General features: G+C 37.1%; 1 long non-coding RNA gene across 1 annotated transcript in view; it reads right to left on the reverse strand.

Moving 5' to 3' along the window:
- Positions 1–17,915, reverse strand: part of LOC116659001 — a 1,275,737-nt gene that overhangs the window by 1,171,461 nt on the left and 86,361 nt on the right. Inside the window, exon 2 of the long non-coding RNA XR_004314259.1 lies at positions 867–1,019. This is a non-coding gene — a long non-coding RNA (uncharacterized LOC116659001). The remainder of the gene's footprint in view (positions 1–866; positions 1,020–17,915) is intronic.

Below are 17,915 nucleotides of genomic sequence, written 5' to 3' on the forward strand. Positions count from 1 at the left end.
CTTTAGCAAAAAACTCTGCTAGGTCATTTTATCCCCCTAACCCCTGATATTTCCTCTTGGTAGTTTTCTATACACTGACACTCGCCCTGCTCCTTGGCTATCAATTTTCACTTGCCTATCCTGTATTAGAAATTGAGTCCAAACTGGCTCCGACTCTGTGAAATCCCATTGCAGTGGTCCCTGAAACTATGTTCATGGTCCTTAATAAAGTCTGCCTTACCATCTTTAATTTTCTTTTTTTTTTTTAATGGAGGGAGGTAATTTGATTGATTGATTGCTTGATTGATTTCCTTGATGGAGGTACTGGGGATTGAACCCAGGACCTTGTGCACACTAGGCATGCACTCTACCACTGAGCTATATACACCCTCACCCCTGCCTTACCATCTTTAACATCTGTCACCGAATATGTTTTTTTCTTTAACAGCTTCTAACATGCTGAGGTTATCTTCCTCATGAACATGATGGAACAATAGTAAGTGAAAATTATATCCATTTTACTCGGCTTTGATTTCCACAAACTGAAAGGCCTGCTATTCCGGTAAAACCCAATCTTTGTGCTCAGAGACATTCAGTGTCTAGACGCAGAAGCATCAAAATGGCTGTTGACAGACTATATCATTTAAAGCAAACTTCTTTAGAATAAGTAATAAGTCACCCGTAGAATTTCCCAAGAAGCAGCAATACAGAAACTACTGTATTTCCTATGGAATAAAATCAATCAATTTAGACAGACCTTAGTCAGATCTTTCCAATTTTGAAAGTTAATTTTATGTATTTTTACATTTTAGAGATAAGGGAGAAAGGAAACTTTTTCCTATGAAGGGCATTTGTAGAAAATCTTAAATGTAGGTTGAAGGACCTACCTGTGGTAAAGAACAGGTTTTCTGATGATTGGAGCCAAGACGAGGATTTCCTGCAGATTGAGGTTTCTTAAAGTGCTTCAGGGTCCCCTGTCTGCTATTTTCTTATCTAATGTATCTTCACCTCTCAGCCCTTAATGACAGTGTTCTAAAGACCTAAAAGGGGGAAAAAAAAGACATTTTTGAAAAGACTGCTGAGTTACAGCAAAGTCACCTTGTACTTGCTTCAGATGTTGTGCACTCAGGAATATAAAACAGGAACATCTTGTTACAGCCGTCAACTTGCTGAGTATCTGGTCAGGGTGGAGAGGCTAGGATGCATCCAAGCAGTGTGTGAAAAAGGGGAAAAGACTCTCACTGTATAGACAAGGCCAGTTTGGTTTCAAGAGTTGCTTTTACAAGGATGCTGCTGTATTTTGTTTGAAATGGCAAGTGGCTGGCATGAGAGGAGATGGAGAGAGAAACGTAAGCAAGGTCATTATTCAATACCTATTCGTGGAGTTCCCACTCTGCACAGCTACAGTGATGAACAAGACTTAGATTATGTCTTTCGAGTTTCCAGTGCAGCTGGGTCAAAGGTAAGAAAATATGGAATTACAGTGCGATGGGATGAATGTGACGGCAGTAGGCGATGCCCCTGATTATGGGGGAGGCTACCTATTTCCTAAGTGTGGGAGGAGAGAAGAGGGTCAAGGAAGTCTTTCCAAGGCGGGGAGGGGGGGGCCAAAAACCTTCCAACAAGAGAGCTGAAGATAGCCTAGTGCTTAACCAAGTTAGAACACTGGAGACACAGGAAAAGAAAATTATATACAAGAAGAGAGAAGTGTAAGAGCTTAAAGGTATAAGAAAGAGCTAAGACTAGGATGACGAGGAGGCAAATCTCAGTTTGACTTCTCTGCCCTGTTTAAGGCGAGAGACCTGAACTTATAAATCACAATTAGATTCCAAGCAATAAAAGCAATGCCTCAGGGAGCATCAGGTTCACAGAAGGCCTTGAGAAAATCTCACTAAATTATTTTTACCAACTTACTTTAAACTCATTAATAGAAGTTTTCCTAAAGTTAATCTAAGTGTCTCACTTTAATGTGTTTTGGGATCTAAATCAAATGAATATATGTAACGTATGTAATTTTTTTTAAGAAACCAGCCTTTATTTTATTTTATTTTATTTTATTTTATTTTATTTTATTTTATTTTAATTTTTTGCAGACTGAACAAAGAAGTAAGTTTTTCTTTGGACTTGGCCAAGATGGGATGCGGATAAGATAGCTGTTTGCAAATGGACCAGTTTGTGTCCACGAAGTAATATATATATAGGTATCCATATAAATATGCATATACATATGTATACACATATATGCTTTTCTTTTCTTTCTTTCTTTTTTTTTTTTGTGACCCTTCTCTCTTCTGGAACTATACTGGCAAACCTAAATATGTTTAGGAATTGGTAATACTTATGCAAAATGAGTTATTTTTATCTAATGAACATATGCAACAGGAAATTTTGCAAAAGGGTTCAAAAAAAGGGCATATATGACACATTAAATCTATTTGATCTAAAGTTGTGAAACAACGTCATTCAAGCATATCAACCTACTTGTTGGTTTCAACGTGCATTTGCATAATCCTCTAGGGAAACTGGGTTTTTCAACTAGTTTTCCTGGGAGAGACAGAGGGAGGAGAGTTCCAGGTTTGAAATGCATAATCATGTGTTAACTCTTCAAATTTCAGTCCTCTCCTAGCAGGAGAACACTAGACACCACATGGGTCTGCTTCCCCTCCCCGATAAATTCAAAGCTCCATCCAATTATCTTTCACCTTAAACAAGAGCCAAAAAGAATTGTTAGAGAGGGAATGTCGCAGGTGGTGGGTAAAAGCCAATCATGTGTTTTACTTGCTGCAGGTAGAGTTGCTGAGCGTGTAGGTAGGTTTTGTTCCCATAAATCAACTGTGTACACTAGGTTTAAGCTACTGTGCCAGCAACGTGGATTACATTGAGTTACGTGCATCTCAGGACCTGATCGGTGGTCTAGAAACAGTAATACTGAACACACTAAGTAAGGGTTCTGCTGACCAGATCTGAAGACTTCAGTTCTGGCCAATGAATATCTTGTTACACATCAGTTCTTATAAATCCCTAGTACCTGATAATACAAAGAAATTACCCTGTCTCCTTTCATACCTTTAAGTCATGGTCATACCATGCTAAATTTTGAATGATATTACTGATCATTGATTAAGTTACAGTAATGTGTTACAGGATCTGAGGGGGAAAAAAAAATCTCTGCTTCCCAGTCCAAAAATCCTTGAAGAAATGATGCAGTAAAACAATAACACCTGTTTTTTTTAAAAAATTAATCTATTTTTTATGATTTCAGTCATCAGAAAAGCTTGTTTGTATGATGATACATATGGTATATTCTACTACATTTTTTAATTGGCCGGAGAAAATGAGTTTTCTTCCTCTCAGTGAAGCTTTTTATAGCCAAAATGTGTGGCTACCCAGATCCATCTTCTCTCTTCTGTAAATATATGACCTCAATTACTTGTTAGGGATCACATTCCCTTCATTGACTATAATTTTGGTGGGACTCTTATTTGAGGTGCTGATTATAATATTAGCATAGTGTGGGCATAAAGTATCCTAAATTAGGTCAACCAAAACCTCTCTCAGGAATATAAATCTTGAGTACAAATAACTAATAGAAGAGTTATTCATTCATTCTATGCCAGTGGGCACCTGATGATTCTTTTCATTTGTTCTAAATTTCTTGATCTTAAAATTGACCTTATTTCTGTCTTTCTTGGAGCCTGGTGGTTCTATTTTTCCATCCATTCCACAAGCTGCCTTATGTATTAGAAAAAAAAAAAAAGATGCAAGTTATCCATACATGGTTTCTATTGCTTGTAACCAAAGAACCTCAACTGACACAAAGAATGATAGCAAAACTCATAGGTGACGGAGCAAGTGCTAAAAGAATTGTATTCTAAGAAAACGTTTTAAGTACCATAAGGGAGAGAAAAAAAAACAGTCCATCATAGAAGAAATAAGGCAGAGAGCTAGCTCATGTTTGCTTAAAAATAAGTTTTATGGAGGAAGTAAAAGAATGGATGGAATTTTCAGAGAAGACGAGGATTAGAATCTGTGTCACAGGAGGGAGCAGCATCAGCAAAGAGATAAGGGAAGACAAGTTCAAGATGCGACTGGGGTTAGGAACAAACTCGGTTCACACATATAATATAGAAAGAAATGGGAGGAAACTTTGTCCATTTTCAAAATAAATGTTTATTGCGGTTCTGTGATGTAATAATGGTGAGTAAGACAGACATGCTCCACATCTTCCGGAAAATATTTTCCCCTGGAGGGGAGAGAGAAATGGCTAACAAAGGATTCTCCAAAGTGCAAATAAAATAAAAATGTGGTAAGTTCTGTGAAGGAAAGGGGCTAAGATACAGAGACTAAGTGCATGGATGGGAGGTAGGTTGAGAGAGGGCTGGAGGAAGCTTGTGAAATTTTAGAGAAGAGTTGAATGGTAGGAAAAGTGGAAGAATGAAGAATTCCAAGCAAAGGAACAGAAAATACAAATGTCTTAGGGAAAGAAATCTTTCACCTATTCTGAGAATTGATCAAAAACTACTTCACTCAGGTGAGCAAAGGAGAGTGGAGCGTAAGACGATGCTGGAGAAACAGGCAGGGGTCACGTCTTATTGGTCTTCTATGCCTCAGAGAACAGCTTGGGATTTATTTCAAATCTACGAGTAAGCTACTTTACATTTAATACAGATCAACCTAATGACTATAGAGAGGGGTCAGTTAATCTGGAATGATGACCGAGATTTGGGTAATGAAGAAATGTGAGAAATCAAGACGGGCATGTCATGATGATATAATGAGAGATTTACATTTGAGCACGAGGTAGTTTACTCTTTTAAATTCAGTATATAAATTAGAACTACTGGAAGTATTTATTACAGCGACAACTACCTTGCATAATAATATTATCCATGATACGTATTTCCTTCTAATCTGCTACAGTATTTGCACTTCCTACTGGCAATTTCTCAATTCATGACATGCTGACTAGAGCTGTGTGTGTTTATATTATATTTTGTTTTCCAACTAGACTGAAAACATCTTGAGGGCAGGCTCATGCCATATATTTTTGTCTCTTTCGTATTTCCTAGCTGACATTTGATATGAATATAAATTACTACTCCTAATAAATATATATTTAATATTTACTATTTTCTAGACACTATGCTAAGGGCTTTATATGTATAATTCAGTTTAATCCTCATTCCAAATCTATAAGAAGTCCCTGTAACTGTTTTACAGATGAAAAAACTTAAATTGACCATGATTAAGTCCCTTGTCCACTTGTTACTAATTGACTGATCGATTTACAATGTGTTGAGTATGACAAAAAGTATCTGGTCAGAGAGGGTATTGATCAAAGTATTCTGAAAGAATACACGGGAATGACATTTTTACTGTATTAAACCAATTCCTAGTCCTATTGGGAATCAACCATGAATGTGTTCACTGTTAGAGAATCCCACATGGTTTCCTCTCTCTGCACGTGCTAGCTATTTCTGACAATGTGTATCTTTTAAATGGAAGGGTTTATTTCATACAGAGACACTCTGTTCCATTTAATTAAGCCAAACCATATATTTTTTTTCCCACCACTAAATCAAAAAAGATGAGGACAGATTCTACAATAGATGTGGCTGGTTCATTGTGTCTAGATCCTAAGCACTTCTAACATCTAAATGTACATGCAGAAACACCTATCAAATAACGATTGTGACAAAGATTATGATTGTGTCCCAATTATCTCAACAGATACAGATGCCATAAAATTTAAAAGAGAAAGAAGACAGTGATAGGAAGGGAGGAAAAAAATAACAAACACACACTAATGGGAATTAGAAGAAAACATCAAGGCTGTCAAAGAAAATTACTGTTGGGCTCACTACAGGAGGACACGGAAAGGAAAACAAAAGTGAAAATAATTTAGAGTCTACCCTGAGGCAAACAAATATAAAAAACAATGGAGGAATTTTAATTGGGCAAAAGCATTCTAAATATTTGCTTAAAACTACATCTCTCCTTAAAACACAAACCACAGTGATGACACACCTGACATGTGCTCACAATCCGTTTCCCACCCTCCAAGTTTAAAATTTTGTAAACAGGCAATTCCAGTTTCTATTCTGGTTCACATTCTGAAAGCAAATAAACCTGGTCCTCACCCCCTTAGGAAGAGAGCATTTAAACCATAAGTGAAAGATGGCATTAAAATCAATATCCACACACCAATTTGCATTAAAAAAAGCAGGCCGATCAGACAAGACTTTTGGCAACAGGAGTAGGGAAGACAAAGAAGAGGAAAGGTGGGGAAGGAGGAGGAGGAGGAGAGGGGGAAGACAAGGAAGAACACCACCACATCACACACACTCACTCACACACGCACACACACACACACCCCTCCTCGCTTTCTGGCCATGTTTAACATCTCTTCCACCCGTCCCCTCGCCCCCAGCCCTACTCCTAATTCGGTGAAGGTTTCCTGGCTTACACAAAATTGTGTCATTCAGAAATATTAGGATCACAACAGGCTGATTAATAACTGTGTTGAAAAGCTAAAATGCAGTGATAGACCACATAAATCTCTCTTATGTGAGCTGTCGGCGCTGCAGCCTGTAGGGTTGACAGAGTTCAGATCTTAGTCAGTTGAATTTCTTTAGGAGCCCTGGCCAAGCAGGGCCACGAGGAAAATGCCATTAGAGACATCCGTGTTTTTTTTAATGGACAGGCAGAAACTTGGATTAAGAAACCTGTGCACGTTGTCACCAGCTATTTGGGTAAAGTAGGAAAAAGTGGCTTAACAACATGTGAATGAAAATGCTTTTAAAGAATTATTTAAATGTTGTCCTCAATTCTTCAAAAATTTAGAGAATTAGTCACTTGTGGCTGCATTTAGTACTCAAAATTCAATTTAGCCTACAGCAATCTAATAAATATGAAAGACCCTGGAAATATATGAAAAGAACATTTTGTAAACATCATATGGCTTCACAATTCAGGGCCAATTTACACATATTACACTTTTTCTTCTTTTTTGTGTTACAAAATATTCTTTTTATTTTTAACCTTTTCCTTTTACTTCTCTTCAGTTACACATTTTTTTTTTCATCACACAAGCTTTAATTTTTTTTACGGGAACACCTATTCAAATATCGTGGAAAACTAGTGTTCAATCGATAGGATTTAAGAAATGCTAACTTAACATTTTTTTTTCCTTCTCTGAAGAAAACACTATTACTCAGAAATTTGGTCAGAAAGCAAGTCATAATCAGACATATAGGCATTTGTCCAGAAGCTGAAGCTGAAATAGAAGGGAAGGCTGTTCTAAATGAAGCCACAAAGTAAAGCTCTTAACATCCTAGAACTTCCTGAAAACCAGCCACTCTTCCCACCGATGGACCAAACTGTGGTTCTGCCTCAAATCATGCAGAGCTTCCTCATCCGTAAGTTGGCCTCAATAGCATACAATAAGGTCAATAAACTGTTGCGCTAACGGCATAGACCCGGAACACTGCTGTCTCTTACCAGCTTTTTCACCTTCGGCAAGTAACTTAACCTTCCTATACCTCAGTTTCTCCATCCAGTAAAATGGGAGTAATTCTAATACCTATGTCACAAGGCTGTTAGGTTAGTTAGTAGTTGTAAAGGGGTTAGAAACGCAACTAGGGTATAGGAATGCTGCATAAGTGATTAATAAATATTAATTAATTAATATATGACCTTAAAGTTTACAATGCCAGTTAAGTATCAACTAGGCATCTATGCTCTTCCAAGTCATGTGATACAGGATGGATAAAACAGAGTAGCGCAAATCTTTGCTGAGCTGACATTCTAGAGAAAAATCACAGAAACTCCTTGCATGAATAAGGAACACATTGTTTGACAGAGATAAGTGCTATAAAGGAGTAAGTGTTGAGTGGGTAAGTGGTGGAGGAGGAGTTCTGACTTGGAAAAACTCTTCTGGGACATGGGGTTTGAGAGGAGAAGGCAGTCCAGGCATAAGAAACAAGAATTCTAAGAACTCTTGTGACTGGAATCCTTGTCCTATTCTTGGACAGAAAGGATGCCTGGGCATAGAGCATACAGAAGGAAGGGGAGAAGCAAGGTAATGTCGGAGACACAGAGGTTCCAATGGCCAGGGCTTGGAGCGTGAAGTACAACGGAAAACCACTGCAGGATTTAAAACTGAGGATCAAGTTGATCTAGTTTAACTGCCAATAACCCCTTCCTTTGTTTCCGAATGGTGACTGAAATTCAGTGCCCATTTGTTTGACATTTCTTACTTTGGCTTGGTGCCTTTGACTCTAAATTGTACCTCTTTTTGCAGGTGACCAATGCAGAAGAGGCTTGCTGGAATGTATATCTGTCACCAACAGATTTTACTTCCTAACTGCTTGGTGGCTACAGCCATCTAGTCACACTTAAATCTAGTTATACTTTTTCTCTCACTATATTTCACTCATCCAAATTTGGGGTGATAATGACTCTTTAGTTTTTTTTTTGCCATGAACCCTGAGTAGGACCAGCTATATGCATGAGCCATAGGCAGCTACCTACATTTTTATGATGAAGGGGCAGTAAACTTTTACATAAAGCCTTCTTTATTATTAGTCTACCGTGGTATTTAAAATTCTTAACGTTAGACTTATTGCATTGGGTTGCAGAGGTCAAATGTCAGAGTAAAGAGTGCCTATTTTACTCAGGAGAGAGAAAAAAATATTAGAGGTTAGGGGCTTGGGAGAATGAGATACGAGAACGGAGGAGATTTTGCACAATAGCAGTTCTAAGCCACTGGCCCCAGTCCCATAAGGAGGCCCCACCCAGTTTGATATCTATTTATGTACTCCCTCTTGATCTACACAGGATTTGAACCAATAAGTAGTTATTCAAACGTTTTGCATTTGAAAGGATTTTCCAAAGCCATTAATCACACAATTCTATTGGACCCGTCCTACTTTATATGAACTCTTCTCATGTCTACTGCTGCCACTGTCGCATTCTAAATTTCTAAAAACCGTTCAACATCTAAAAAACAAACACACAAAAAAACTGTCTTGGCATATGACATCAGGAAAACACAGAATTACACTCCTCAAAAAAGCACAAAGTACTGTGATAAGTGAGGAACAGGGAGATAGGCTCCCTTCTCCCTAGTTGCTAATAATGAAATTACTTGTGGACCCAGTGTCTTCATTTCTTCATTTCATTTGACTCCCTATGGTTTGGGAGAGATTTCGTGCTTGCTTGCTTAGATGTCTTTAAAGTTTGGGGCACAGTTTGCTGATCAGTTGAGGTTATTAATCATAATATTCAAATACATAATATTTAAATCTAGGCCAATTCTGTTTCTTGAGTAAAACCAGATAGTAGAAGCCATATTTTGCAAGAAAAATCCTAGTTTAAATATTCAATGAAGCATTATATTGTGAATATGTTAGAATTTTAAACATAAGTAAAACCAAATATTATGTCAAAAATGAGTTATGTTAGCATTTTAAAAATGTAGTTACTTAACCTTATCAGAATGTTTTCCTCCAAACTGCCTCCAAAGTTAATAATTACTGTTGTTTCTTCTTTGTGAGTGTGTTTTTCCTTAATTTTTAAAACTGCTTTGCTACTTGAACATGCATTTTGGAAAAGCTTTAATATTGTTCTTTGGCATGTTCCAATTCTGACAAGAAATCAGGGGACATACTTTTGGCATCCAGGTGCCTCCCTACTTAGAAGAGTGTGCCAATTAATTGCACTCGTGTTTTAGCTTTATGAGGTATGTGATTTGTCATAGTCTCAAGACTTTTAATACCTTGATCTCTTTTTCATTCTTTTCATTTCTTACAATAAAGACGCTTATTTCTTTAAACTCAAACCATAGAATTATGTGTATGTATAGTGTTAGTTTCCCTGAGTCTATGTTAAATTAAATATTGACTTTGCAAGCTCTATATCATTTATTATTTACCATTCTCAATCTCTGGAATTTATTAAAAAATTGATAAGAATGCCTGGTGGTGAAATCCCCACAGGGGTCAAATTGGATGACCCAACCAAGCCAATTACAAAATTGACAAATCCATGGTTACTTCGATAAAAATGACACAATTTGATTTTAACAGGGACGATATTTTTTAAGGACACTTGGAGACATTTCCTTTGAAGGAATAATGTTCTTCAATTTTAGAAAACGACTTTTCTTTTTTTTTTTCCTTTTCAGAAAATTGCTTTCTTGTGAAGCCTGTTAGCCTTTCTGTTCTTTCTGCCTTTTTCCAGAAGTTGATTTCTCATTCTTCGGCACTTTAGAAAATGTTGGGACAGAATTTCAGGTATTTAAAAAAATATTTTTAGCAGATTTACCTTTTGTGCAAAGTGTCAGGCAGTTCAAGGCGGCACCCTGAGCTTTCTCACATCTTTTGTCAGTGGAACGGAATTTCATTCCTAAAGAACAATTGTTCACATTACAAAAATAAGTCTCCCATGTAGGTGCCCTTGCTGACAGCCTCCAGAGAAAGGATGAAAAATAAATGATCCTATAGACTGATTAATCTAATCTCTCCCCTCACCAAATCTAGGGCTCTCAGGAAGGTTGTAATGAAGGGTTCTGTAAGGAAAAATGCTTTGCAGTTTTCCAAACACTGTTTAAACTTCTATTGTATGACTGTTTTCTAATTTAGCTTCTGTGAGCAGAGGTCATACAAGTAAAGAACAAAAAGTCAAATGAAATAAAGTAGCCTTGAAGGTAATGTTAAAAACATTTGCTATGTTAAGAATATCAATTAATTTGCCTTAGTCAAAAGAACGGAGTGAAAAAAAATAAAGTGGAAAGTGTTACTTTCAATTCCACATAATTATCAAACAGAAACTCTCCCTCTGTTGCTCAACCTATCTGTTCACACATAGTTAGCACAGTTTCTCAAGCGTAGCTGCATATTAGAATTACTTGGGGAGCTTCTGAAACTTACCACGGTGGGCATCCCAGCCCCAGAGAATCTGCTTTAATTGTCCCAAACTGGGAGCAGGCAATGGCATGTGTTAATGCTTCCGCAGATGACTCTAAGCTGCAGCCGTGACTGAGAAATACTGGGCAAGACTGACACCTTTCTACCTTCAAACGTCAGCTGGAAAACAACTGAAAAGTAAAAATACTAGGAAGAATTTTTCTTTCGATAAAAATGAGGCTTATCAGGGGATGGTCGGCTGTGTGCTTCACTGGTATGTATTTTTTCTAAGTATGCAGTCACTCACTCCATGATTTTATGACTAGTCTTAATATCATTATTAGTAGCATCACAGCTTCCGGAACCCATCTTTCTATCAGTGCATTGACAGATACATTTAGATCCTTTTCTCTGTGGAAAATCTCAAGCAAAAAATTTTAAAACTTCATCCCTGAGCTCAGGCTACCTACCCATTTTTAGGAAAACAAACAGGCTGAGGACAGATGTAGATGACAAGGAGAAAGGGACTGGCTTTGTACACTGTTGCATTTGTAATACTGAGGATTAGGGAGAGAGCAGTCCTTAGGAAAAAATGGGCCAAGTTAAGACAGGTTGGGACCAGGGACCCTTTACCACAGTGTTTACACCTGGACAAACATCCATCCCCACACACCCGAGCAACAGAATACAAAGCAACCGTAAGAGACTAAAAATAACTCCATGCATGAACAATTGGGGCAAATTATGAACAACAACATACAGAAAGACCAAAAACCCAACTGCCACTTCTAAGGTGTCAGCAGTAAAAGCAGGCTACCTCCTGATCCCTGCATACCGCACCACAAGGGGGGTGAGCCGACCATCTAAGCCACCCTTCCAGCCCAACCATGGATCCACCCCTACCCTCACCCATTTTAAGGGCATTTAAGGGATCAGCTCACCCACCCTCAGGGCGGGGGTGGGCGAGAAAGGGCACATGTACTTGATTTCACTCCCTTGTGCTGCAGCACGAGTCCCAGTAAAGCTTTGCCTGAATTTCTTCTCTGGCCCCTTATCAATTTCTATTGATTAAAGATCTAAGAACCCAGGTTGGTAACAAAGTCATAAATAGACACAGGTGACGTCTGTTTAGTGCTGTGCTCTATCACTGAAGACGCTGTAGTCTTAAACTCTTCTGCCGTTGGATAGGCAAAAACTGTATGTCCCTCGCATTCCTGCCTTTCAGTTCGTTCACTATTCGATGATCAGAAACGTGGGCTAGCACTCTGTCAGGCAGTGCGCCTTTTACAGTAGAGAAGGGGTGTTTTGCAATGAAGTGTAATTGTGCAGGTAATTAGCAGGGAGGTGTGGTTACACCTTTGTTTACCATAGAGATTAGTAATAACCTGTGGCTTTGAACAGCAATTCTCAAAATTTTGTTATAATAAAATGAGTAAGAATACTGACTCTGGAATCAGACTCCCCAGACTCTAGGATTTCTAGTTTGTGCTCAGACTAATAATTCAGTGGTTAAGCCTCAGTGTTTCCTATCCCTAAATTGGGAATAATAATAATAGCAACTATTTCAGGTGTGTTTTTGTAAAATTACATTCTGTAATCTATATCAAGTGCTTAATGGCTTACCTGGTTACATGTGAGTCCTCAGGAAATTCTAGTTTATAGTTGTTATTGCTTAGTTGCTGTTATATTATTATTATTTACTACTCCAATATAAATATGCCTCACACTGTACCCTGGGGTACCTATGTAACCAACTAAATTGATAGTGATGAAACTTAACTAACAGAATCATCATTTAAAAAGCTATAATGGTAGAAAATGGCTCAACCGAACACAGTGTTGCAGATGCCTAAATGACAAAATGCTCTTCATGAACATGAGAACACTGTGGGAATTCTCATCATCTACTGTCAGAAAATGTAGTTTCACCTTTGGCAACATTGGCAAAACTTGAGTGGTAGTCAGACTGCTTGAGAAAATTAAATTAGAAATGCTAATGTTAGCTTTTATATGTTGTACTTTAGTAATTAAGAGTAATTCCATGAATAAGTCCCGAGGAAGAACATTTAGACACTGTATTTTTCAAAGTTTATGGAGTTTTTATAAAGAATATTTTCTAGTTCACATCCAAATACTAGATCCAGTGGAGGACATTTCAAAGGTATCTTAAAAGGAACATTTATTTTAAAATCTAATATGTGATTTTAACTTTTTAAAGGATCAAAAGTAGAACCAAGGGAAAAAAAAAAGTCTTATTCAATCAAGTTCACATCAGGAGTACTCTCAAAGCCCACCAAAATGCTAAAAATGTTTCTTCAAATAAACAGTCTCAAGAGATGAATGGAATATTCCAGATGTCCAGAGTCTGTTTAAATATTGAGCTGTGATTATACCGTACTGGGAGATACTGAGACACACTTAAGAATGACTGGTCCAGCTGATGTAAGGTGCAGAGAAAGCCCGTTTCTGTTGATGAGAAGGCAAGACCTTAAGGATGAACAGCGTCTGCAGATTAGCTTAAGATCGTACACTCCTTTTAAATATGGGCTCTGGCACTGGTTACAAGTGTGAAAAATTAGAGAGTAGAGTGGGAGGTAGTGAAATGGATTTGACTAAGCCGGAAACATCTGCATTTCGAGGGGAATGACTGAGGTTAGGTGGAGGGTTATTTGAACACAGAAAACAAAAGAAGAGAATGAGGTTGGCATTGTACAACGTAGAGATTGTCACTGTGGCCGCAGGGACTGTGCCACAGAAAGTCCTTGGATGAAGAAGGCAATGATTTGAGTTTGAGCCCTTAAGCACGCTACCTGTAACACCAAGAAACCTGGGCAATCACATGGTAGGCATGTAATAGGCCATCGGTGCATGGAAGGATAAGTACTGAAGGATGAAGGAAGTTGTCAAAAAATTTAAAAAGCATCATGGAGAAAGGAAGACTGAAATAGGCAAGATTCAAAGTGATCCAAAGGAGGTCGAAGAAGGACGTGGAAAAAATATGTACACAAAAACATTTACACAAATGTTTAGGAACAATAACCTTTATTCCATACCCAGGTGGTAGTTTCCACCAAAGGGCTTCCTCGTGTCAAATAACTATGCAATAGCATTTGATTAGAAGCAGCATGTTTTAAAGAGCTTCAAAGGTAATGTTTATGATTTATTTGAATAGATCTTTACCAGAAGGCATTAACAATAGGGGGAAGGAGAAAATTGATATAATATCTTACTTATTTAGGCATAACCTTTCACTCACGTTTTGTAGTGATCCAGTTGAAACAAACAGTGTGGGGAGCACAGTTCGTGAATTTTCAATATGTTTGGATACACTATTAACAAAGCTTTCTCTCTGGCAGATTCATTCCATGTCCTGTCTATCAATACCAGCCTTCCAACATTAAAGCCACTAATGATAAAACACTGGTCACAATTTCACAACCGCTTATAAACAGATTATGAACTTTTATTTGGTAATAAATTACACAGATGGTCTGTGACTCTCTTAATCTGTGCAGTGTGGGTGTGTGAGTGTGTGTTTTCCAGGAACCAGGATAAGAATTAAGAGATTCCCATCTTAAATGCCTGTGTTTTGCTCACCACTTAAAAATGCAGAAGAAAACCCATTATATCAAGATGCAGGTAGGAAATGTCTGAGAAGACAAGTAAAATTGTCTGATGTTTTAAATCCCCAAGTAGTTATTGAGGAGTTGCAACCTTAGATGTTTAAGGGGGGAGGTTGGTTTGATGCTGGCACTTCTACGTGATTCTGTTTTACTTCTCACTGTATGATAAAAGATGAGTTTTAACTCCCTGAAATGCAGAAAAAGGGACATTTATTTCACCTCAGCTGATTTATTTTCTTCAACAGAAACATCTTTATTATAATGTTTTCTTGTTGGGATCAAACTGAATTCTTAAGGAGATTATTTAATTCTACAGAGAATTGTGACATTGAAGATAAGGTCACAGGATATGCAACAAAAACTTGAAATGACATGATTACAATAAAATAACCTGTATTGTATTTGAAATTATGTACTGTATAGGAGGATTCCAAGTTGCAAATCATCAGTGATTCAAAACTTTATCTGAAAATAGATTGTTAGCAATTAGGATAAATCTACTGAAGTAAGTTATAAACAGTATTTAGGTGCCAGCACATCCTCCACACTTAACTTAATATTATTGATATATGATTTTGTGAAGAAAGTACAACATAATATTGTTGTTACCCTAGAGACAGACATTTTAAAATAGAAATTAGCTTTTTATTCATTTTGATCTTGGTGCTTGGGGCAATATAGATTCATATACATAAATTAGAAGTATCTGAAGATTTCTGTGGTTGTTCTAAACAAAAATTGAGTGGCCATTCCTAAGTCCCTACTATATGTTAAAAACTGTGCTAGATAATTTACATATGGTACCTAAATTAGAATTCAGATTAACTCCAACAGTTTTATCTCATTATAAAGATGAAAAAGTGAGATACATTAAAGTTAAGTAATTGCTTGAAGTCAAATAGATCAGAAGTCGTATATATAGAATTTTAAATCAGGGTGTTCATTTTTTATTTTCTGGACTTTGAGGTTTTCAGCTGTTTAGTGCTTGAGGAGTCTGGATATGTACAAAAATTAATTTCATGTCAAAACATCACTTTCCTTGTTCATGATAGGGAATCAGAAACACTATCAGAGGGCAATAAAGAAAGGGCACAGTGTCCTAAACTATCAAAGGAAGGTCTACCAGCACTATTTTTATCATCATCATCTTTGTCATCATCTTTCACCACCAAGGCCTTGCTGTGTCTGCGATACTGCACAATGCTCTTTATACATATTATGTTATTTAATCTTACACACAGTTCTGTGAAGTATATCCAGCTATTAGTCCTATTTTACAGATAAAGAAACTAAAACCCTTTGCGATTTAGTTCCTGTTATCCCTTTACCCAGATAGGCTGACACCAGAACCCATTTCCTCAACTGCTACGTTAGAATGCCACTCTACCAATGTCCATACGAATGTACTGTATATTTCTAAGCTCTATTTCTTGTATCCTTTATTAGTATTTAAAGGCTTTCACCCTAAAATGAAATTGTTCAATTTTGCTAAATCACGTGGATTTACTCCCTTCTTTTGTTATAATCTCATACTTGGGGCTTCCTTTCTAGGGAGCAAGTTTGTTTATAGCCCCACCTGGAATTTCACTGAAGGCCTGAACAATGACCTGGTTTCAGACGGTACACATTCCTTTACGAGAAGCTCCTAATGGCTGTTTTCAAACGGATGGCTGATAGAACCATCTAATCAAGACCAAAGACATGTTTCGGCTCAGAAGTAGATCAACAGAGAAGAGGGGGGGAAAAAAAGAAAAGAAAAGACCAAGGAAATGGTCACTTGAACTTTGAGGAAAGAACTTTGAATATAGCGTTGCAAAGCAAATCTGGGCAAAAATTCTAATTTTACAATATTGTCAAAACTGGTATGTCTGTACCTTAGTTTTCTCATTTGTAAGAAAAAAAATTAAGGTTATACTGTATTTTATTGATTCTAACATGTATTTTTCCCACACATTCAGCATCTATGAAATAAGAGCATATCTTGCAACCAATGGTGTGGCATAGTTTAATTGCAAAATATTTTTCTTCCTCACTGGAACCTAAAATAATGTGTTTGAGAATTGATGATGAAGGAAGACTTGACAAAATATATGGCCCTTACCAATTCTTATATTCATTTTGTTTGACTCCCTAACATCTAATTCTATTCAGATGCTTTTGTCTAAACGAATGATTGTTGTTTCCATTTCCCTGGACAAAGATGTGACCGGGAGACTTAGAAAGAGCATTCTGCCCTGCCAGGAAAGACACAGAAATGTATTTCTGAACATTGTCTTGTAACTTTTAGAACAGCTACAGCCATTTCCTTTCCAGCTTGAGGTTAGAAACATTAGCAGAGAAGAACAGAACCGCAAGAAACGCTAAAAGCAGAGGGAGGAGCCATGGCCCATCATGCTCAGGCATGCACTTCTTGTTATATGGGACGATACATTTTCTCTTACCAGCAAAATATAAATCACGGCTAACCAGTGTTGTATGGTGGGAAAAGGGTTAACTATTACACTACAGAAGATTAGCTAGGTATCAATAAAGTTCCATTTTGAGCCACTATCTTTGGAACTCTTTTATTGATAAATAGAAGAAAACTGTGTAGAAATCGTATTTATCATATTTTTATGTTCACTGTATTTGCACTAGAAACAAAATTAGAAAAACAGGTGATAGAGCCAAAGTTGCTAATGATTCTAATATCATATTGGAAAGAAAACAAGAGTTCTAGAGTTACACTGTTTGGGTTTGTAGCTTGGCCTCAACTCTGCCAGCCTCAGTTTTGTCATCTGCATAAGGGGATAATACTGATGCTTCTTATGTTGGTTCTTGTGTGAACCTACTGAGTAAAAACGTGATATGTGACATATGTGGCAAAGTGGCTCACATTAAGCGCTCATAAATGCTGACAATTACTATTAAACCGATGAAATATAATTTATTTTTATTCTGCCTTATTTATAATACTTCCATATTTTTCAGAGCCATCTAATATATTGAAGAAGAGAAAAGTTTCAGGTTTAATTGGTAGCAATAAAATACATTGTTAATGAGTTCAAAGGAGATATTGAGAAAAACAGGAATGCAGACTCTCTGTATTTCTGTAACCACAAGGATACGCTGAACAAGAAACACATTTGGGGTTTTATTAAATAAAGAAGATAGTCTTACACAGCTGGCCAACAAGCACATGAAAAGATGCTCAACACTTTTTACAATAGCCAAGGCATAGAAACAACCTAAATGTCCATCAACAGATGCCTGGATAAAGAAGATGTGATACACACACACACACACACACACACACACACACACACAATGGAATAGTACTCATTCATAAAAAAGAATGAAACATTACCATTTGCAGCAACATGGATGGACTAGAGATTATCACACTAAGTGAAGTAAGTCAGACAGA

The sequence above is a fragment of the Camelus ferus genome, chromosome 22, assembly GCF_009834535.1.
Source record: "Camelus ferus isolate YT-003-E chromosome 22, BCGSAC_Cfer_1.0, whole genome shotgun sequence".
NCBI lineage: Eukaryota > Metazoa > Chordata > Mammalia > Artiodactyla > Camelidae > Camelus > Camelus ferus.